The sequence below is a fragment of the Mustela putorius genome, unplaced genomic scaffold (genome assembly GCF_011764305.1).
Source record: "Mustela putorius furo isolate JIRA1106 unplaced genomic scaffold, ASM1176430v1.1 tig00000589_pilon_pilon_pilon, whole genome shotgun sequence".
NCBI lineage: Eukaryota > Metazoa > Chordata > Mammalia > Carnivora > Mustelidae > Mustela > Mustela putorius.
The window spans coordinates 9,518,886-9,543,765 of record NW_025421425.1 but is presented as its reverse complement, the minus strand read 5'-3'; the positions used below and the strand labels follow the sequence as shown (position 1 = coordinate 9,543,765).

At 38.5% G+C, this 24,880-nt stretch overlaps 1 pseudogene; it reads right to left on the bottom strand.

Moving 5' to 3' along the window:
* Window positions 1-3,575: 3,575 nt before the first annotated feature.
* LOC101681275 lies at window positions 3,576-21,090 on the bottom strand (annotated as a pseudogene).
* Between the last annotated feature and the right edge of the window lie 3,790 nt (window positions 21,091-24,880).

The following is a 24,880-nucleotide window of genomic DNA, read 5'->3' as shown; positions in this document are numbered from 1 at the left end:
CTAGAATACCTTGTTTATCCTGTCTGGAAATGAGTCGTTGTCTTGTGTTCATTGAGTCCTTAAAGATTTGCCACCCAAATAGATTAGTGCTATTCGTCCCAGCTTTCCCATCTCCATAGAGCCAAGCCACTAGGTTTCAATAAACCCAAATAATTATGACACTGTCACCAAATTGTTCTCTTTCTTATGAGGAGTATGAGCAAATATGTAACTTATTCCAAGTGTATAAATTTTTGTTTTGAAACAGTGTCTTCATGTAAGATGGGCAAAGAACATTCACAAGTTTCGGGAAACCTGATGTTTCATCTCAAAATTCTAGTGAAGGGCCCATCGAGTTCATTGAGTTACAGAAAACATCCTGATCATCTTTTTGCCATTGTTTTTGTTTTTCCCATTTTTGAGGACAAAAAGATGATGAGAAATATTTTTCTGAAAATAAGACTCTTCAAAAAATAAAACTATGACAGTAATGATCTAGTCCAAGTTCTTAGCTTTCCTATGAAACATGCACATTTGTTCATGGCATCCCAGCTCCTGCAGAACCTCTGTATCTATTACATAAGAAATTTGGAAATACTCTCACCACCAAATGTTTCTACGATTTAGTCACTTTTAAAATTCTATATCAGACTTACTGATTTTTCAGAAAGAAAATAACATTGCCAGAGGCTTTCTTATTACTGTCAGATCAGATTTGTATGTTGGTACACTAATGACTAAAAATCGGAGACCCTGTATTTTAGAGACGACAGTGAGTACCAGGAATAAAATCGCTCTTGCCCGTGAAGGCAGATATGCTACAAGTGGTGGATGACAATATTTCAAGACTGAGCAAATACCATAGAGAGGAGATTGATATATACAAAACCTATAATGGGAAGATCCTTTAGATAGTTTATGTATTGAAAATTCCATGACATTTTCATACTATGAATCATTACAATCATATTAGTCTGCTGCTATTATGGAAAACTTTTATAATTAATCATCAGAAACTATGCTAAAAAATACAAGAACAGAGAAGGATATTTTATTCAAGGTTGTGAAATATATTATAGCATGGTAAATACTGGAATGACCACACACCTGAAAACAATGTCATGTCATCACCATAATTTGTTCTGGGTGTTCCATCATAAACATTGTCCTTTACACTTTGCACAGTATACTTTTAGTAACAAAATTAATACTTGTTATGAAATATTAAATCTTAAAAACTTGAGGACCCAGGAGTGTGCAAAATAAATCCTAAAACTGAAATAATTTGTTAGTCCAGAGACAAGGTAATATTGCAAAAGCAAGCATCAGTGACCTAATTCAACAGAGGTGTATTTCTTCCTCATAGCAAGTACAGTCTGAGTTTGGTAACTTTTTTTTAAGTTTTTTTCTAGTAATTCAGCTGCTTCTACCATATTATTCCTCTGTCTCAAAACATGGACTTTTGGACAGCACAGGACACTGAGAACTTAAATGCTCACATGTTTTCCGAAATAAATCCTCCTAAAAATTACACAGATTATTTTTATTTACAGACTATTGGTGAGTACTGGGCAAGTGCCCCACTAACTACAAGGGGACTGAGAAACATGGACCCCACAGGTGCACAGAAAACTGAGAGCTGAGGTGCCTGGGTGGCTCAGTGGGTTAAGCCTCTGCCTTCAGCTCAGGTCATGATCTCAGGGTCCTGGTATTAAGCCCCACATCAGGCTCTCTGCTCAGCAGGAACCTGCCTCCCCCCCTGTCTCTGCCTGTCTCTCTGCCTACCTGTGATCTTTGTCTGTCAAATCAATAAATAAAATCTTAAAAAAAAAAAAACCCGAGAGCTAGAAATATCAATGATACTCCCAGACAAAAGCCTGAGATGGTTTTCTGAGTGAGGTCTTGTTGATAATATGATACCAATTCTAAGATATTGTTATTTTGCTATCATGTTTTTATATTTACTTTGTGTTATAATAACAGTTTTTCTGGTCGATCCTGCCAGGGATGGAACTATTCCCTGATTGAAATATATATTAATTTCTAGGTTACTAAGTTTAGAGAAATTGATTTATTTATGCAAGGAATCATAAGATGACCTAAGATTGTAATAAATACTATCTGGATTTTGGCATCTTCTGTGTAATTTCTACAGAAACCATGCTTTCTCACTGTGCTTCCCAACCATTATTACACAGAGATGGGACAGAATTAATTATATAATAAAAAGGAAGTGATGACCAAGATCCAAAACCAGTCTGAAGCAATAGTTATTTTGTTTTGCAGTATACTTTCCTCTCCTTACTCCACCACCCAAACAAAGGCTGCTAAAATCAGCAATTCTGCAATTTTGTCCAAGAATTAACTCCGGACTGTGTTGAGATATATACCTAATTTCCTAGCTGAAGTTCTGCTTTCCTGATCACTGGTCATTCATTCTCTCTGAACATACAATAGAAAGAGATTTAACATTTTTAATCTCATCAAGAAACATATAACTTTCATTCTTCTTAAATTGAATCCTTTCATAATGTTCCAGAACAGGAATCTGCAGGGTTACTTAAACTGAAGGAGGTTCTTCAGGAGAAAAGCCATGTTATAGAATATTTTTTTAGTTTTTATTTCTTTTATTTTTTCATGACTATAATATCAGGGTTAAACGTATTTAATTAATCCAAGCACACAATTCTTTTTTTTCTATTTTATTATGGTGTGAAGCATTTTAGGTTTAATAATGTTTTAGGATTTAATCTTAGGATTAAGAACTTTACTTTTCAGGGACACCTGGGTGGCTCAGTGGGTTAAATCGCTACCTTCGGCTTGAGTCATGATCCCAGGGTCCTGGGATCGAGTCCCACATCAGGCTCTCTGCTCAGCGGGGAGCCTGCTTCTCCCCCCCTCTTCTCTGCCTGCCTCTCTGCCTACTTGTGATCTCTGTCTGTCACATAAATAAATAAAATCTTAAAAAAAGAAAGATCTTTACTTTTCAAAAATCATTAAGTATTAATTTAGAAATATCTCTATATTGTGGTGCCTGGGTGGCTCAGTTGCTTAAGTGACTACCTTTGGTTCAGTTCATGATTCCAGGGTCCTGAAATCCAGCCCCACATCTGGCTCCTTGCTCAGCGGGGAACCTGCTTCTCCCTCTCCCTCTGCCTGCTACTCTGTCTGCTTGTACTCTCTTTTTCTCTCTTTCTCTGTCAAATGAATAAAATCTTTTAAAAGAAAAAAACTCGATATCCAAGGAAATTGTGCTTTTAAAATTGAGGCATAATCAATTTTGCTACAAAAAGCACATCATGATATATTGAACCATGTTCCAGTTTCAATTTGGAAAATAACCTTGGGGGAAAATATGGGGGGATGATATTGGCAGAGCCATCTGAAGCTTTATTTGGGAAAAGACATTTGAATTGGCTTTTAGCTGTGGGCATGGGCAAGAAGGGATAGCCAGGGCAGTAGAGTTCCTCCAAGCGTAGGCTGAGCACTGAGGCTGAGCCTCTCAGGTGGGTTTCCTGTTCCCAGCTCTCCCCTGCACAGCTCCTTCCCTCAGAGGCCACAGAAGCAGGAAGGCTGAGAGAGACCACAGTGACTGTTCACTTGAACAGGACATCAGACGACTGAAAAACAAGCTTCCCTTTGTGGGTGACTATCTTCCTCACAACCATAGCCTGGGAGGAGCTGACATGGGCTGAAGGAACTGGAGCCTCTGCTAGAGAGGAACCTGGACTGGAAAGAGCTCAGGTTACAGGTGAGGCTAGGGCTCATGAGATCCCCATAAGCTGAGCTCAACCCACCTGAGTAGCTGCTGGGGACTTGAGTATGGATACTTGTGTTCTGCATCCCAGACTCCAAAAGGCTTTCCTCCCTCTCTAGCAGCTTGGAGTAAGTGGCCGATATTCCCATGTTCAGGACCAGTGTGATGTTCAGAAGCTCCTGGTACTGGTGCAGTTTCTCTGCAGGGTCATGCTTGGCTCGCTGCAGGGTGGCCTCTATCTTGGTCAGCTTGGCATTGGCTTCATTAACAACCGTCTACCTGCACTGCTCTACCTGAACTGCATTGCTCAGCATCAGCGATGGCTGCCTCCAGGGAAGCCCTCTGTCCTTTGAGGTCCTCAGTCTCATCCTGGATTGGGCTGATGTTGTGGTTCATATAAAAAATCTCTATCCTTGTGCAATAAAATTCATCCTGGTGCTTCCTAGCCAATGTCTGCAACTTCGAGTACTTTACTTGATCTGGTACTTGGTCCCAATCTCAGACCAGCTGAGGTTGGTGATGTCCTTCTACTGGTCCTTGACCTCTGCAATGTTGCGGTCCATGTCCATGGACAGCACCATGGATGTGCCTGAGATCTGTGACTCATCTCACGGATCTTCTCTTCATATACATACCTTCAGCTAAACTCATTGGTCAGCTCTTCCAGGCGGGATTTGAGTTCTACCTGGTTCATGTAAGTTTCATCCACATCCTTCTCAATGAGGACAAATTCATTCTGCATATATGCATGCTCTTTGATCTCCTCCTCTTCTTGACGTCCTCCACCAGCCCTTGCAAGTTGCCAAGCTCCACCTCTGGCTTCAGCTTCTCCTGGCCAGTGAAGTGTGCCCAGCTGCAGCCAAAGGCTGTTGGTGGAACTCTGGAGCATGTTGTCCATGTTGCTCTGAGCTGTTTTCTGCTGCTAAGGAGGCTGCACTTGGTTTCCATAATTTTGTTCTGCTGCTACAGGTGCCGCAGCTTGTTGATGAAGGAGACAAAGATGTTGAGGGTCTTAATCTTCTCCTTCTCTTGGGTATGCACAGCCTGGATATTGGGGTTCACTTCCAGCTTAAGGGGGCTCAGAAGTCTCTGGTTCAGTGAGATAGCTGTGATGCCCCCCATACCCCTGGCCCCACCATATCCCAATCATGTCATGCTTGATTGGCAGGACAGGATACCCCTGAAGCTGTCACTCCTGGCCATGTGGGAAAAGACTAGGGAGCTGGTGTGGGTGCCAGGTGGGCACCTGCACAAGCAGCTACCAAAGGTATGGGGTTGGAGGTGTGCACCTTATAGGATTTTTGGGTTACCCTGATGGATGTGGTGAAGGCTGGAGTGGAGGCGAGTAAGCTCAGACTAACAGAGGTTCGAGAAAGAGCAAGAAGCTACTTCTAGGTCAACCTTGGAAACTTTAAACAATAGATATCAACATTACATATGATTCTATTTTAATTTAGTAAAAATTAAAATCAAAATTAAAATATATTCCTTTATAATTGAATTTTATGTAGTTAATTTTGGACTTGGAATAATTATATTGCACATAATTTAGCACATTCTTAAATATTTTACTGTTCATTATTGCTTTAGGTGTTCTAGTACCACCTATAAATTTAAAAACAATAAAATCAAGTCTAATATTAATGTTCTGAAATTTTGTTCAGAGTGACCATTGATTTCTCCAATCCTTTATACTGTAACTTATCTATTTGTAAAAGTTTTCAGAGGACTCGGACTATAAAATACAACACTACATGCACCAAGATTTTTTTTTAAGAAGATTTTATTTATTTATATGACAGACAGAGATCACAAGTGGCCAGAGAGGCAAGCAGAGAGAGCAGGGGGGAGCAGGCTCCCTGCTGAGCAGAGAGCTTGATTTGGGGCTTGATCCCAGGACCCTGAGATCATGACATGAGCAGAAAGCAGAGGCTTAACCCACCAACTGGTCCACCCAAGCACCATGTACCAAGATTTTTAAAAGTAGTTTATGTGTAGGGTGCCTGGGTGGCTCGGTTGGTTAAAGCAACTGCCTTTGGCTCGGGTCATGATCCTAGAGTCCCAGGATTGAGTCCTGCATCCGCCTCCCTGCTTGGCAGGGAGTCTGCTTCTCCCTCTAACCTCTCCCCTCTCATGCTCTCTCTCTGTCTCTCATTCTCCCTCTTTCTCTCTCAAATAAATAAATACAATCTATATTAAAAATAGGGTGAACCACGAGAGACTGTGGACTCTGAAAAACAATCTGAGGGTTTTGAAGGGGCGGGGGTGGAGGGTTGGGGAACTAGGTGGTGGGTATTGGAGAGGGCACGGATTGCATGGAGCACTGGGTGTGGTGCAAAAACAATGAATACTGTTACGCTGAAAATAATAAAAAAAATTTTTTAAAAAGTAGTTTATGAATAAAACAATGGTGATTTCAGTTGCTGATTTGGCAAAACTACTTGCTAATAAATTCATCAATCTCTTTGCAGAAGAAAAAGAAATGCTGAATTATAAAAAAAATTGATGCAATCACTAAATGTTTGTGGTAGTACACTGTTGGAAAGGCATGTTTCCCCACAAGACTTTGTGTCCATTTTTTATTAACACCGACACCTCTTATGCATTTTACCAAGTGAGGAAGCCTTTATTTTAATGCTAGATCTAAGAGGCAGAAATAGGAATTCAGATTAATGTTGGCAATATCTACCTTCCCGAAGAAAATGAGACCTCTGTTTTAACTCTCTATGTGATAAATAATGTAAGGGCAGGCCTTCTTTGGAGATGTCTGTGTTTGTTCACGTCTGTTTGTAACTAGGAGAATAATATTAGTATCCATAAGCCCAATTACCTCTTACTAACATGGTGTAAATGTCAATAAAGGTGACCCATTTCCATGGATCTTGGAAATATCTCTATTGAACTCAAATTTGGATATGTCTTCTCCTTGAAAAACCTGGATTTGTGCTGTAATTTTAGAAGTTTATTTAATTTTTCTTTCTGATATACTACTATAAATCATTAATTTTAGTAATAACATTTTTGTAAACATTATCTGAATGATAATTTGAGTGATAATTATTATAGGGTGATTTTTTCAACAGAAAACAGGATTTAAAGAAAACTTAGAAATTTCCTAAATATAACTCAGATTTTATAGGATGATTTTATCTTCAGGGGATTCATTTTATATTCCATATATGATGCTCACTGAAATGTATATTAAGTTCAGCAGTGATTATTAAATGTTATGAAAACCTGTAAAATTATTGAAAATTTAATGCATATATTTTCTTATACAAATACACTGATGTATAGATACAGCTATAAGCATGTCTTTTTAAAATAAATATGTTTTATTTCTATGCTATTTCCTTATACTGGGTAATTTAAACATAAATATTTTGAGAATGAGAATATTTATTACAAATATTGATGAGCAAATATTTAAAAATCTTTTCAAAAGTTAAAACCTAAAGTGTACAGCTTTATCCACAAGTTGGACCAGTTATAACAGTGGTAGGTAGTTGTTAAAACCACCATTATGGATATTGAATCAAACTGTGCCAAAATGTACTATACTTAAAGTACATTGTTGGACTTAGTTTCTCAATATTTTTAGAGTTTAGTTTCACATTTGTTCTTTAAGTGTTACTATACTGTAATTATCTTATTTCAAACTGTTTTTTATTAGTCTCTGGTATAAAAGTTTTTGCTACATTTATAAAATGTCAAGGAGCATGATTTCTCTTTTTCAACTATTTAGAATGATTTATAAAATTTCAGAATTAGTTGCACCTTAAATGGTTGATAAAACCTAGTGGCAAGATCATCTAAGCTGTATGTGTGTGTTTGATCACTACTACAATTTCTTTAATTGTAATAGGCTTCTCACTTTCAGGTTTTCTATTTCTTTTTTCATCTGTTTTTAGGTTTGTTCTTTAATAGATATGTGTCCATTACATCCACATTTTCAAATGTCGGTGCAATTTGTTTATATCCTCTCTCTCTCTTTTTTTAAAGATATTTCTTTACTTGAGAGAGACAGAGCAAGTGGGAGAGAGAGCAGGAGCTGGGGTGGTAGGGGTGGGAAGAGACGGGAGAAGAGGGAAGGGAGAAGGGGCGGAAGGAGCACAGACTCCCCGCTGAGCATAAGCCCTAACCAGAGCTCCATCCCAGGACCTGGGATCATGACCTGAGCCGAAGGCAGAGGCTTAACCCACTGAGCCACCCAGGCACCTCTATATTCTCTTTTATTATTCCTGACTTAATTTCTGTACCTTCGTTCTCTGTCTCTGCCTCTCTCTGTTTCTGTTCTTATCTCCTAAAAAGTATGCTTATCTTATCAATTCATCTCAATTTCCCGTAAAAAAAAAAAAATATATGAGGATAATATTAGCTAATAGATTTTTATTTTGTAGAAGGTTGTGAGACAATAGGCTAAAGTGTCAACCAACATTTGCAAATAAAAGTGAATGCAAACCTCATATAAATTGCTAATCCAATAAATAGATGAATAGATTAGATAGATACAATTTAAAAATTTAACAAACTTGAAGTTAAGTAATGTGGTTTTAAGGTCTTATAAATCAAAATTTTATGACAATTAGCTTAATAATGGACCTATACTAAGATGATTTTGTAGATTTTACGTGGAACTCACTCCTGTATCATAAACACTTCAGCAAAGATAAATGCATTTTTAAAATAAATTCGACATTTATCTTTCCATGAATTAAGTTGGTGATACTTTCACTTAGGTAAGTAGATGCTTCCACCAGCTTCTCAGTAGGAATAAAGTTTTGGACTAAGAGTAAGGACTCTGTTTTACCCGAAGATCAGGATTGCACTAGAATTCCTTTTGGTCATGAAGAGCATTTAACTCTTAAAGGGGAATGGCTTTGTTTTCTTTTAGAGTCTTTATTTTTATATCTAGCACAAATCAGGAGGGTTGGAGAGGGTGAAAAACATGGGTTTCTGTTTAACAATCAGTTAATCATTCAAAACCATTTTCTTCCGTTTTCTTCAGGCAATGATAGGCCTGAAACAAATGTAGGGTTTTCCACCAAACTACCTTTATTGCATAGTTGGAATGATTGACAGCTTAAAAAATTTTTTCAGGGGCTCTTGGGTGGCTCAGTGGGTTAAAGCCTCTGCCTTTGGCTCAGGTCATGATCCCAGGGTCCTGGGCCCTACATCAGGCTCTCTGCTCAGTGGGGAGACTGCTTCCCCACCCCCTCTGCCGGCCTCTCTGTCTACTTGCGATCTCTGTCTGTCAAATCAATAAATAAAATCTTAAAACAAAACAAAAACAAATTTTTTCAAATATAGTAATTAACAACAACAATCCTTCCACACAGATGATCTGCTGTCAAAAGCTTTACAAAAAGGCATCCCAAATTTGAAATGATGGCTTAGGTAAGTAAGGTATGAAAGTCAGGACAAGCCAGGCATTTTATCTCTCAAATTTTAATGATGGAGAAAACACACTTTGAGCTTTCCTTGAGATATAGCAAAACCTTAAAAGAAAATTTTACAGAAAAAGAACTTTGAGATGATTCTCAACAGATATGGGATGGGAATGCTGCTCAAAATATTCTATTTTATCTTATGTGATTAAATATTTCAAAATAAATAATAAAGCAAGTTCCCTTTTGTCTGAAGACTTTATTTGTCCCCATGTTACTGATTTTTCTTTTTCTTCCATTTCTTTTTCTTTGGGATTTGCCAAGATGTTGGTTTGCCTTGATTTTGCTTAAGGTTATCATCACTTTGTTTTTCAATATGCTGTCATGTGGACAAACTATTTTATTTCCGTGTGGACCTTACAATCATCAGCATTTAGGAAATGAATTTACTTTTTTTCATGATGAAAAAATAACTTTCTCTTTCTGTTAGGCCAACATATTACTGCACTGACTGCATGCACTTTCAAAATACAAGTTAAACTGTTATTTATTTACACAGCTGTTTAAATGATGCATGGCATTACATATTGAAATTTGTGATGAAAATTAATTGCATGTTTCTAAATATGTGACTGCTCTATCGCTTTGGCTCCTGCAAAAATGAGATGTTGATTTTTATGAAATTTCCCTTGATATTAAATCTTTAGCACAAATGAATATAATTGCTTCTCATCTAACAGCTAAACTTCATAATACAGAAGATACTCCTTGGTGTTAAAATAATGTCATCTAGTGAACTTGGTCTTTTCTTCAGTGAACTGTGACAAATTTAAGTTTTGGTGTAAGTAGGCTGTTTCAATTTCTCTTCTTTCAGTATTTTGCTGTAGTTGCTGAATAGTTTCTTAGCAAGGAAAGAAAAAGGATTAACTTGACTAAAACCCAGTTAAAATGCAAATGAAATGAATTTCTGGGCAATAAAGCATGCATTAAGCTGGAACTCTAATGAACATAATAGTAAAAAGTCCCTGGAATATTTTATGCACCTCTATCTATTTCATCTTTATGTTCATTTAGATGTAAGTCTTCCGATAATTTTAGAGGTTTTGCATTTCTGCTTGCCACAAACATGATTAACAGCTTTATTGCTCCATTTTCTCCAGAGACGGCTTCAAACCTACTTAATTTCACTCTCCTGAAACCAAACCACGAAACTCAAAAAGATTCTTTTTTGACTTCTAAGATTTATGCTTATTTCATAGTGATGACTGAAATTCAGTGTTAATGGCAATATGTAACATAAAACGGCTAAGTGTAGTTAAGAGGCTCTGGTGTTTGTTTTGCAATGAAATATTTAAAACAAAAAGAAAGTTAATGTTTGTGTTATATTGGTGTGTTAATTATTGGGATAGAGATAAGAGGGAAGGATTTCTTTACAGAAACAGAGATATTGGTTCCTCTTATCAGCCTGAAGATAGAGGATCACCTATCCCGGAGGACTAGAGAGGAGGGGTCATTTTGGTGATGGATTTTGCTGAGTTAGGTATCCCTTTTGTTGAGATAAGCCCAAGTTTAAGCAAATGTAACTAGGTCATTTCTTTTATCTTGTTAGACTTAGTCACATTGTGCTCAAAAGCTTTTTAAAAATTCAGAGGATTTTAATATATTATCCTATAAAATAATTGTATAATCTATTATTATAATAGATCATAAAAGAGTGTGGTTATTATAGAGTAAGTACTATTCCAGAATCATAAAATGTTAATAAGTGTTCAAGGTCAAGAAAATATAGGATAGGTTGAGAGTTAAGTCTATAGAAGCTGGTACATTACGAGTTGAAATAGCTGCAAAAGATTCATGAAGTCTGTTCTATGCCAAGAACAGTATCCCCGAAACTAATTTAAATGATTAGTTTTACTTTTTTCATGTTCATCTGTTAGAAAGCATATGGTATAGCCTCAATGATTATAGCAATAAAAAAGGACCATTTGCTGGTCATGGCAGTATTGTGACTATGAGATGTAAGGTCAAATAGAACGAAAGAAAAGCAGTCTTAAAACAAAAAGCCATAGAAATGTCTTATTTGATGTTTTATCCACTTTCCTTACAGTATGCTTTTTGATATTTGATATCGAAGGAAAGTATGTTGGCCTCAACTCTATGTTCCCATCTATACAGATATATACCTCTATCTATGTATTTATATATCATCTATCTATATATATACTTTGATATATAGATATATATAGAATTCGGTTGGACAAATGAGTTACTGAGTAGGTGACCCTCTCTTCTTATCCTATTTGATCAAACTATTCTGGACTCTTTATGTCTAAACCCAGAATATTAACTTTGCCACCGACCCCAGGAGTGAAAGAGCCTGCATCAAGTTTATGCTCTGTCCTCTAGGAAATACAAAATGCAGTGCTGCCTGGTGACTCAGAAAGCACTTTAAATACTGAGGAAACTCTTTTACTGTCCTATTTAAATTATTCTCTCTACAGTTAAAATTGGGCTTTATTCTATCACAAAATATGTTCCTATATACTCATTTACATTCATAGAGTTGTGGAATTCTTAATCTTCGTTTCCTTGAAACAATTAATTCTATTCCAGTCACATTCTGGGTACTGCTTCCTCCTGCCATCCCTGTTTGGATCCACCTCTACATTCATTTTGGGTTCTTCCCTATTATTACACAACATGAATTGTACTTCGTGTGCTTATCTGAGGCACCAGTGCTCTGTCTCCGTGAAATGTTTCTTCTTCTAACTTGTAATGTAGTATTTAGTCATTAAGGTAATGTACTATTTCAGTCCTTCATAGTGGTGGTGGTCAACAGTCTATACTCTTGTAGAACTATGTAGATAGACTATTGGTTCCAACACAAGGTGATTAAGTCACTTGACTAAATACCACCATTATCATTTGGCTGTCCAACCTTTTTGCATCTCACATCCGTGTATGTTTAAATCACCCTCTATTTATTAGAGCATTTTTACATTCATTGAACAGGTTATTCTTCTAGTAAACCGTCAATCAAGGTGCCAATACCCTGGCCCCCACTGCTTACCTCTATGATCCATTCAAGGATGAGCACATGATCAGATTACTGGATCAAATTCTTTCTAGTAGCTATTCTACTACACAAGGAAGGGATAATTCTCCCTTTGCTTTGATGTATTTTATTGTATAATCCAGTATCAGAGTAAGAAGTCTTTGTTCTCATAGTTTTGCTTTGTTTTGTTTACTATCTAGAAAAATAGCATAGGATACACTGTTGATTTGAAAGCTCCTAGGAGGTAATGGGAAATAGACCCTGCATTCAGAGGAGGAAGAGATGGAGAAAGAGGCAGGCCACCCCCTGTTGGTAGGCTGCAATTTGAGCAAGCAAGAAAACTTAAAAACAAGGCTTATCTTGGATGGCGCGAGACAAATAGATCACTGCACCTGCTTTCCAAACTTAAAAGTCTATATAGAAGTCTTAACTGAGTTCAATCACATATACTGTCCATATGGCCTTAATACCACAACACTATCACAAGGCTATATCCTTGGAGCACTTTTCTGGGAGCAAGGAAGGCAAGCAGAACCCACATTCCAAGGATAGGGGTGGTGATGAGGAGCCTCCAATTGCCTAGGCCCAGCTCAAGGGTCAACTGGCTGTCACTTCCTCTTCACAATCTCCTTCAATACTTTATCCTTCATGACTGGCTCTTGTAATCCTACATGCCCCCTTTTCCAAAATGTGCCTTGAGCAGTCAGCAAGGGGATTTATTAGCATAGAAGTAGCTATCTGGCTGCATTGGAGGCACATGTAAGAGAAAATATGGAGTAAGAAAATGATTTCCAAAATTACTGACAACTTTTTCAACCAAGATCCAGCGTCTGAACCACTGATTTGTTAAATTCCCCAGGCTGAGTGTTGGATCAGTCATGACATTCATAAATATCCTCATGTGATTTAATAAAGATAATAAATTAGCAGACTCATCAAGGATGAATAGGCAACATTAGGTTAGGGTGATGGCATATGTGTCACCTTGTGAACCCATCCTATTTTGGGGGACAGCTTTTCTCATTAGAGGCATTTCAGTGTTTCAATAAGGACAGACTTTGTTGGCTATTACTCAAAGCTTGATGAGTAAATCTGGTAAGCGTTTTGTATGTGCTATAACATCCACTAAGCCAGTGGAGGGAACAAAGGTGGTGGCCAAATGATCATGCCAGTGAAAGACAGAATATGCCTACCTGGCTTTAAAGAGAGAGTTTGGATAGCCATTGTTATTACTGTGGAGCAGATTTCATCTCTGCAACAAGGAAAAACCGAGGGTGTGATGGTCCAACCACTCAGATGGAAACCACATATTGTGCCTCACAAACATTGGATTCCATTTAATGTCACCAAATAAATACCTGCGCAGTGCAACCAGTCAATGCCAAATCAGTTAGTCTCCCTTAATGTGACAGTATGACTACAGTGATATCCATCCCATGTTTCCAGTATAATTAGATTGATTCTGTTCAGAGTGATTTTTCTATTCTCAACATAGGAATGCCTAGATGCCCAAATAACAATAACATGGAGTAAGTCATTCCCAAACCTGAACATAGCCACCCATGGCTCCAGTGGTGGTATTTCCAGGACCTTTCTAGTCAGCAATTTGATAGACCGCCTTTATAGTTTATCGGGCAGAGGAAGAACACCCATGTCCTGTGTTATTAATACTATGTGCTACAGACCAGCTTTCTGGATCAGTATTGATAAACCAGATGAACTAATAAGAGTACTAGTCCTAACTTATTAGGACTTATTAGCCTTATTACTTAAGGGCTTTCTGGTCCAGTCCCTGGAGAGGCGATACCCACCATAGCAATCCTGAGGAGCTAGAGCATGGGAGCAGTTGCCACCATATCCAAAAGTTCAATAGATCATTTCATCCTTAGTATGAGTGGACCCACTGCAGAAAGGTATTTCCATCAGGTGATAGAATATCACAGAAGCAGCAAATGTCTAAGACAGAAAAGACATGTGATAATGTGATAGAAACTTGTATGCGAAGGTCTTCCTCTTCTACAAGAATTACACTTGTGGCCTGACCTTTAGATGGTGATGTGGCTGGAGATTTAGAAATTTGACCCATCTGTGTATACCAGCATTGTTGGCCGAGGGAGGCAGAACTGCCAGGCTGAGGAGTTGGACTGGAGGCCGGACATGCCAGACCAGGACCTTTATCTTCTCCTCTCTTTTGATGGTGCATGTTTCATTCCAAGCATAGTGTGTTTCAACAGGACTGTCTTGCAGCAGGACAACAAGATGCCAATGAAGACTAGCTCCCCCTCACCCAGGGACAGAATTCACCCATCCATCCCGGGGGGACATTCCATTGCAAATGCCAGTCGATAATTCCTTTTCCAAGGGTGGTGACACTTCCGTGTTCTCAGTAGCATGTCGATCCATGATGAGAACTGAGGCAATGGCTGTTCTCTGTGCCTTCCACACCTATATGGTATTGTGTGCCTCAGCAAGGGTCCTCAGGCTGGCATAAGGGGCAAGCGGGCCCTGCTGGTTGGTCATTCAAATTATTAAAGCCTGAGACAATACTTTTGTTTGCCCAGTCAAGGTGGTTTTACCTGTGAACAATTTAATTTACTGCTTTCATATTCAATTTTTCCTTTCTACTAACCCTGCTGCTTGTGGGTCATAGGGGAGACGGAACTTCCATTTAATGGCATGTTGTTTTACCTAGTCTTGCACCTTATGGCTTTTAAAATGTGATTCCTAATCACTTTGTGGTCAGTGAGGGTATCCATACCTAGTGTCAGTTTCTTTAACCCCCTAATGGTAGCAGACTAGTTAGCATGATGGCAGGGGAAAACTTGGGTTAGGTCTAATGTTAGTGTCCACAACCAAGGCATATTTAGAAACCTCACTCAGAGGCAAGGGGCCAATATAATTAATTTACCAATCCCATATCAGCTGGGAACTCTAATAGATAGCCCCAGATTCTTTTGGCAATTGTCTTGGGTGTTGTTTAGAACACACTATACATGTTGTTAGTGCATCTACCAAATTACTATGCCTCAAGAGCAATCCAGCATTGTAGGCAATATGCCATCTTACATGAGCACTGTGGTGGCCACTCTTTCTATGCATCCAATCTGCAATACCTACTTCAGGGTCAGTAGATAAACTCATACTTGAGCTAAAACATCAGCATCCTAAAACCCGGGGGTGTCCCGTTCCCTTATGCACTAGGACATGAAAAAGTGAGAACTGCCTTAGTTTCTTATGGATGGACCCAAATGTCTTTCCACAAACTTTGCTCCCATAGGGGCTTATTTATGATCATCTACTCCTTGGCTTTCTATTGCCCAACTTGAAGGCTAATTCTTTTAGAGTAGTCTCACTGTTGGCATATAGGGTTAACAGGCAAGACTCATGAGTAGTCACTAACCACACTTCTCTGAGCTCAGCCCACTGGCTGCTGCACAGGCCAATATGTGAGAGGCTCTACATACAGGAGTACCACGCACACTGCTAGAAACTATTACCTCTGGGGTTGTAGGGTTTCTGCCCCCTTCTTAGTTCCTGGTAATCCACTGTCATTCACCATGAGCCGTCTGGTTTTATCATCCAGATCAGGCTGTTACAGTTTTTGGATAGTTTCCCTGACTTCTTACATCCTCTAGGCAGTTTGTATTATTTGACAGTAACCATTCTACACAGTTGGTGCTCTCCCTCAGCGCTAGTTTAACTGCTTACCCCAGAGGGGGAATTCACTGATAGAGGTTTGCAGAATTTGACTTGTGGGATATCAATGTCCAATATGTTCTCTGGTCTTACACAGATAAAAAAACCACATTATTGGGTGTATGCCCAATTTTTGGTGTCAAAAGGACCCTCCTGACCATAATTGTTTGTCTTCTGTAAGCATCAGTGGCACTGAGGGGGGCAGAATGTTTCTGAGGGTTACTGTATTAGACTACATTCAACTCCAGGATCCACCAGAGCTCTCACCCTTGTGTATTTCTAGAGTAGAGTAAATAGAGACCTCGGCATGAAGCCTCTGATCATCTCCAATGCTCCTCACCTGGAGACACTCTTGACCTGCAACCTATACGCAAGCTGTGAGAAGCACCTACCCTGAATATCTCTGAATATCTATGAGGCCTGGGCTGGAGCATGTGAGACATCAGGGATGATAGAGGCAAATGGGGAAGGTCTGAACTTATACAAAGGTATAATCATTCTGGTTCATTCTCAACTCCTTAAAAATGTCTTGTGCCTCCTCTATATGTTTCTAGGCTCCCACATGCTCAGGGAGATTCCCCTCATTGGGCCAAGCCCCACAGCAGGCTAGAATAATCCAGTCCATAAGGGAGGCTGAATCCCCCAAACACCACATAGGTGCTGCCGGAGGGCAGGGTATGTGGAGATGTTTCTCATTTTCTCTGCCTCTCACCTGGTCAGAGAAATACTATCACCTTCAGTATCCCACAGCTGCCCTAAGCAAGTCTGGATACTTCCTCTGGCCTTTTTTCTGGAACTTAGCAGCTATCTGAATAATCAGTGGGAGTATTGTCTCTCATCGTGAATGTTTCTTAAATCGGGGGTGTCCCACTGCCTGGGGTTGCTATTGCAATGCTTTTGTTTTTTGTTTATTTGGGGTAGGAGGGAATGGGGTATTTCATCCGTTTCATTATTAATTACCACAACATACTCCTCTTCACTCTCATCACTTTCCCAGAGAATCCGCTTCTTAGTGTACCAGTCAGGCTTAGTCACAAGTGCTATAACCCTACTCCCTGGCATATACGCCCTCCTAATTTTGCAAACTGTACACTAATCTCTGACCTAATCTCTGACTTTTCATCCTGCTCTCTCACCTTGTCTGCCAGCCCTGAATCTAACACAGTAGTGGACATTAGATCTATCCGGATCTAATTAGACATCCGGATCCCTCTCTAATGTCAGCCTTTCTTCCAGTTTTCTTCCAGTTTCTTGCTAACTCAAGCTTCAGCCTCTAGTCAGGTATGGGTGGCTGCTGGTGTGCCCATTGTAGAGGCCAGCCCATTGTGGTAGCCACGTACTTCTCTCCTCTGCAGCAGGGTGCTATGTGTAGTTTCCTCCGACAAGCAGATTGAACTGACCGGTGTCGTCAGGGCATCTCCATACTCACATTGTGGTCCACACATCTGACATAAGGGCCATCCCTCCCCACACAGAGGTCAATGGCCAATTTGGGATCTCCCCCACAGATACCTCACTCCCAAGGCCCATTTCCTTGGTCTCCTGGCCAGCTTACCAAATGTTGATTCACAAACTCTTAAGAAATTTCCCAGGTGTAATCTGAAACTGACCCTGGAGAGGGCCAGGGAGAGCTAAAGAAAGAGAAAGACCACTCCAGACTGATAGGTGGCAGGTTGAAACAAGTAAGGAAATTCACATATGAGGCTTGTCTTGGGAGCTGCGAGAAGAGTAGATCCCTACACACCCATCCACCAGAATCTTTAAAGTTTCTGAAGTGGTCTTAACTGGGTTCAGTCACAAATACCATCCAGATAGTCCCAACACTGCTTTACCATCTCGAGGCTACGTCCTTGGGGCAGCTTCGGGGAGGAGGGAAGTCAAACGGTACCCAAATTCTAAGGAGAAGGGTGGGGTGGTGAGGAGCCTCTGATTGCCCAGGTCCAGCTAGCAAGTCAACTAGTGGCCATGTCCTCTCAGCGACCTCCTCTAACATATATTTTTATTTAACAGTGTACCTGTTACACTTCGGAATGTTAATTTAATATGTTATAAGAAGGAGTACAGGTTATGATATAATTATTAACATAAAAATTGATGCAAGTGGTTTGAAACAAAATATATCTCAAGCAGAGTGAAGGAATGCATGAGAGTGAAGGAAGGTATGAGGCTTTTCTCATAAACAGATGAAATATTACTTAAAATTAAGATATGGATCATTCTCTCAGTTAATGAAAATAGGATGATAGTTGTAATGGTTTGATAAATTCACTATTTTACTAATAACTTTTTCTTTGCAGCCCACTATTTTCCAAGTATTTGAGATTTTGAATGAACACTGTATGCATTTAAGCCAATTATTTAGGACTTGATTATACTGGCTAAAATAAATGTTAGCTGGAAGAGATTCAAAATATTATAACAACAACTTATCATCCCAGTGATTCATAAAAAAAATTTTAATCAATATAATTTCTCTATAACTAATGGGAGGAAGCTAAATTTAGTTTAGAGATCCTTTTCAAATATCTGATACAGCTTATCATGTTAATATATGCTTATTATGCTAATATATGGACTATAAAGCCTAAGAAATGTATTTAACTCAAGATCCCTTTTTTTAAAAAGATTTATTTATTTGAGAACGAGCAAGGACAGGAGTAGAGGGAGGGGCCAGAGGAAGAGGGAGAAGGAGGCTCTTTGCTGAGCAGGGAGCTCGTGCAGCTCAATCCCAGGACCCCAGAACCATGACCCGAGCCAAAGGCAGATGCTTAACCAACTGGGTCACCCAGACGCCCCTAACTCAAGACCATTTATTAAGCAATAGTGTGCAATGAGCACAGAATCACATCACCATTAACAACAGCAAGCTTGCTGGGCTCTGTGTCACAGTGCCAATGATCACAGGGGCTCCAGCATTATCACCACTGTCCTCTACCTTCCCTTATTCACAACAGTCTTTTCTTCCTCAAAGTCTCAGCTCTCTATGCAGAAAAGAACACTGTGTCCTAGTTCCTGGCATCTCAAGCTTTAGTGCTTCTAGCTGGAATCTTCTCAGATTTGCATCAAGCGGGAAATGGAATCTTTGCTCCTTGAAAACCACAGCGTGGGATGGATGACGATCCTTGACAGCTGCTTATCTTCCCCCGAAAGTGCCTGGACTGTGGGAAGGGTCACTCAAATAAGGGAGTGACATGGGATTGTGGATTGTCAGGGAAGTCACTCATTCTGGCTCCAGGTGACGTAAGCAAATTCTCAGTCCTTTGTGGATAAGGGCAGTGGAGGGCACTGACCTATACAAGCATGCCCCAAAGGGCAAAATGGTGGGCTGTTTCTCTACCTGTGCTACCACTTCTGAGAGTGAAAATCAGGCTGAAAAGAGCAGTGGGGAGACTTCAAATAGACAATGTGAGCAAGTGTGAGCTGTATACTAGCGGATGGGAAATCTAACAGTTAAGACTTCGAAGGAAAGAGAGAAGAAAGAGAACTTAAACTATTGAAAACACATAATTGTCAAATGGAATGCATTTGCTTAAAAAAATTTTTTTAGTATGTGATGATAACACTCAGGGGAGAGAATCCAGGTGTTTCTGTCCCTCTTGCCATAGTTGCTCTTCCAGCTTCTTTTCCCTACGCTTCTCACCTGCACCGGCCGCCCTCAGTGTTTCCCATAGGACTCCGCCAACACTGGCCATCGCCTTCTCTCCATGAAATGTGTCTCCCTCTATTTTTGTTGTTGTTGTTCTTTGTGTTAATATGTCACATGGACATGTGAGTAGTGGCAGTCTATATTTTAGATTCTAGCAGAAATATATGTGGTTAGTAGCTAGAAGGTTGACAGGTTAAGTCATCTGACTGACCAGCATCACAGCCGTGGGCCATGATAGCCTCTTCTTAGATGGATTTCACAGCATTGTGAATTGCTATTTAATGAGAATAAAAGAACAAAAATATTACTGTGATACCACCATGGGAATTTACATTTATTTAGGGAAATCGTACATTGAAAACTATTCCAATTCCAACTGATACTGGGGTCTGAGGTGAATGATAAATGTCCCCACTCTAGCCTCATTATAAACAAGGCTGAAGCAGATTTTTCTCATCGTTATGCTAGAAGGAGAGACGTACTCTTCTTTGCTTGACCTACATAGAATAGTTATGCACTAAAAGACCAAATTAGGTCTGGCGAGAACTTCTCAATAATAAACAACTTTTGAAATTTTAATGGTAAGATATAAATCATGGTTAACAGGATTTTCAAGGGAACAGATTACTTCTGTTAATCATATAATGTTTTGCCTCAAAAGCAGGATGGATTATTTTATTTTATGAGCAAATGCATCAAGGATGGTGCGGCTGCTAAAACTTTGCTCCTTCTCTAAGGCATTTCTCCTTTGCCCATAACTTTACACTGATTAAATTTAAGTACGTCCTCTCTCACCAGTTGTAAGATCTGATTCTATCTTTTAGTCCTCTAAATACTGAGAGGTTTAACTCTTATCTAACATCATTTGTTCATAAAATGAAAATTCAGATTAGTAGGTTGCTGGACTCCTCTATCTATTAACATAATATTGTTTGAGAGTATACCCTACTCTTAAAACGTTACTGCCATCATCCAAGGCTTCCCATTAAGGCTCTTCTTTTGTTCTACCACTCCCACATATTTCTTCCTGAGATCTTGTTCTCATGTTTGTGGAAGCCATATATATATAAATATATATATTTAAGATATATATACATATATATGTATATATATCTTAAATGAACTCTTTAATGCAGCCATCATTTTCACTTTTCTCCACAAGTGCTTGGAAGATAGCCCCCAAAGAGATCTTTAATGATGCAGGTGTATAACTGGACCACTCCACTCCAACCCAAATAGAGACTGCCTTGGAATGAGCTTTACAAATTTTTCAAATTTTACAAAGTGGTGCGCATCAATCATAGTCAGCATAGGGTAGCCCGGATTCCACTTTTGGTTCTGCTGTGTAGAGCTCTCCAACTTGCAGACCACCTGTAGGAGACCCATCTTGTGCCATTTCTGGTTCTCTCTTCTTCACTTACCTCTTGTAGCCGATGTTGCCACAGTCGGTAGCTCTCCATGGCTCCAACTTACTTTCCCAGTCACCACCTGGGATTCCGCACTGTGCTTCAGTGGCATAAGCTTTTTGTTCCAGAGTTTCTTGCGGCATCATTGTGAGAACTTGCTTCATGTCCACGCATGCATATTCTGAGACTGTGAGGGCTTCATGCCATGCAGGATGAAACTTGGATGAATAGGAAATGAGAACCAGAGGACAAATCCTGCTCCTTTCTCTTCTCCTAATGTAAGTCCTGGGATGTATTTTATGGCTAACCCTGCGAACAGCTCAAACTGTATCCTGACCCTTACACCTTTAAATTATACATTCAAGTAAAATAACAGCATATATGTCATTTAGTTTAAGTTCTGCTTAGTACGTAACTATGCAAAGACAGTATCAGGAATGATCCTAGAAAGCAGATCCTCAGGGTAAGTGTTTGTACCTGAATAAGTAAGAAGCAGAAGAGCAATAAGCATGTCTGTGGAGGAGGTGTGTGGCGATACACCTGGCATTCAATGCCATCACAACTAGTGTGGCTTTTTATCTATGCTTAAGTAGAGTGGTATAAGGAGGAAAGTGAAACATTGTATTCCTGGTTACCGTGATATATGCCTGTGGTTGGGACAATCGCTCACTTAGAGTGGCATCCACTTTGATAAAATGCTTTTATATTGGGCTACCCTCCTCTTGTCCTTTAGTTCCCTGGTTACACCTTATGTTCTCTAAGATTCTGATGAGTGAAATGACAGCACCAGAGATGTTTGGTTCAGATTCCACTTCCTGAGAAACCTAGAATAAGATATAATTTAATAAATATAATTAAATACATTAAATTAGCGAGTAATACCTCCTGTCTAGAGAATATATTAAATCAAAATTTATCTGTTTTTTATAATTAAGTTTTTGTAAGCAACTCTGCTGTTTCTGATTTCCTAATATGCTGCTCCCTTTTCTGAAGAGTAATTTGAAAATAATTGTCAAATAACCCTTTGCTGCAATAACCGTATAGCAAAAAATATATCCAAAGAATTAACTCTAAAGAGCATACAAACCATTTTATAATTATGATTCTCATCTGATTATGTATGATAAGAGGGAAATGTCAGAAACATCTATAGAGTCAAGATAAATAATTTAAATTGTGATACATATAAAGGCTGAGATGTTATATAATAAATGAAATTCGTAATCTGGGAGTATATGTAATTAACTGTAATATGTTCCCAGGAGAAAGCCTGTTAAAACCTATATATTGTATAGTGTGTGACTTTCAATTTAGAAATATACCAAAATACTAATAATAGGTATTTATGATTTTTGTATGATATTTTATGGTTCAGAAATGTCTTTTTATGTTTTTCAATTTTGTATAATGAAATCATTACCTCTAAACCAGATAAGTAAATGCCTTATTACCATAAATCATCTGATCATTATACTTGTGACATTTTTATCTTTGAATACTTCAGTATTTTTTCATAATAAATGATTATCTCCTTAAATATTTCACATAAAATAAATGTCCATGACCTTCATTAACCAAGTGATCTCCAATATATTTTTTTCTCTTCAAAACAGACTGAATCATAGAGCTCAAAAAACATTGGTATGTAGTAAAACCAACATTTCTAGTATCCACAATGGAAAACATTTCTAGTATCCACAATCCACAATGGCATATTATAAGATTACAACAATAAGGGCATAGTCCAGAAATATGTTCAGTCCAAATATTATTAAAATATAAGGAATAATATCAAGACATTAGTATTACATTTACTTTTCATATATCTATTTCTCTATCTAATCTTCCACATGGCTACTAGGAAATTAGATATGGTATTGTTCAGGAACAATATGGAAAAATGGAGGTACTTTTTTATTTGGTGCAATCACATGAATAAAACATGAAAACTAGATTTAAAAATATTACTTAATTGCCATATCTTCCATACCAAGATTACAATAGGGCGATTGCTTTTGCAAGTATTTTATTTTCTACTACATAAGGAAATATCTACATGACTTCAACTACCAAGGATACAAGTCCAATGATAGAGATCAGATCAGTTTGCAGAAACTATAATGATTACATTCAGTTGTGCTTGCTAGCATCTTTCCAGCTTTTTCTCAGCCCGTAAGAAAACCACAATTAATAGCTGCATAGACGTTTGATGCATTATTTTTGGAAATGTCATGGTCAACGACAACCAAGCCCAGATAGAACATCTCTGATGCTTCCTGAAGCTCAGGCAATAGGAAAGTTAACAACTGACAACGGATCTGAAAACCAACATTATGTGCTCCAAATAGTCAATACAGAAATATGCACCTTCTGTGCAAGTATCTTAAAAAGACAAGCCAACTGAAGAAATTACCACATTTGGCATTGACTGACATTTCAATACTAACTACTTGATTAGCAGAACCTTAACCACCGCTGTCTTTTCTCACAGACTTTTGAAGTTCAGCTGCCTGACCATGTATGCACTTTAAGATTAGAATCATGAAAAAAAATAATAATCAAAATAAATCAATCAATCAATAAATAAAGTATCCCTGAGGACTATATTATCAGAAGAACAGAAGAGTGAAATTTCTAACCTTAGTATCCTAAGTAGGATCACAGGTTGCAATATAATATTCTAACCAATCTGATTAGGAAGGTGCTTTTGTTTTTAAGATCTCACTTATTTATTTGAGAGAGAGAGGGAGAGAGAGCCCAAGTGAAGTGAGGGGCAGAAGGAGAAGCAGACACTCCACTGAGCAGTGAACCCAATGGGAGGTAATCTTAGGACTCCAGGATCATGACCTGAGCTAAAGGCAGACTCTTAACTGGCTGAGGCACCAAGGCAGCCTGATTAGGTTTAGTTTAGTTGGAGAGTCACAACTTGGTTGTAGAGAATTGAAAGTTTTTTTTGTTGTTGTTTCTGTTCTTTTGTTTCTTTGCTTGCTTTTCCATTAAAGGAAAAAAACGTTCACATACATTTCTGAAATGGGTGCAACACTTTATTTGGAATGTCTATGATTAGAACAATCAGTGACAAATCCCCAGCAATTGTAAATAATAATATTAGTATTAATAATAATAAGCTCCCAGAATTTAGCTAAATGGTTTTCAATATTTAATACTATTAACAATCTTGTTAAAAATGTTGACTCTTTAAATCTAGAGTAGGGCCTAGGAAACTATCTTTTATTCAGGGTAACAGGTATTTTTTTTTTTTTAATATTGGTAGCTTAAATATATCATAAAGAAAATTGGACCCAAGATATTTTTTGTATATGTTTTTTGTGTATTTTTTGTGACAGTTCCCAATTTACCATGATTATATTTTTTCTCAACCAGTTTGAAAATATTCATCTCTATTTACACTCACAGGTTACTTTCAGCATAATGTTTGGAGTGGTGTGTAGTGCTATATGGCTATTTATCATTATAACTCATCATCTATGTATTATACTTGTAATTACCCCAAGTAAATGTGTTTTCCAAAGTAGAGCAGAGACAGAGACAGCATCTCTGCCAGGGTTGTAAGGCAGAGGCCAACCTCCCTTTTCACATAAACATAAAAGTATAGAAACCTTAAATAATATACTTGTAATTTCACTTGCACTTTTTAAAAAAATATATTTTATTTATTTGACAGAGAGAAATCACAACTAGGCAGAGAGGCAGTAAGAGAGAGAGGAGGAAGCAGGCTCCCTGTGGAGCAGAGAGCCCAGTGTGGGGCTCGATCCCAGGACCCTGGGATCATGACCTGAGTCAAAGGCAGAGGCTTTAACCCACTGAGCCACCCAGGCGCCCCTCACTTGCACTTTTTATTACAGGAAAATATATTGTTTAAACAAAACCACCTTATGTTACTGTGGTTTTATGTTTCCAATTATTGGATTCACACAAATCTTGGTTATTGGC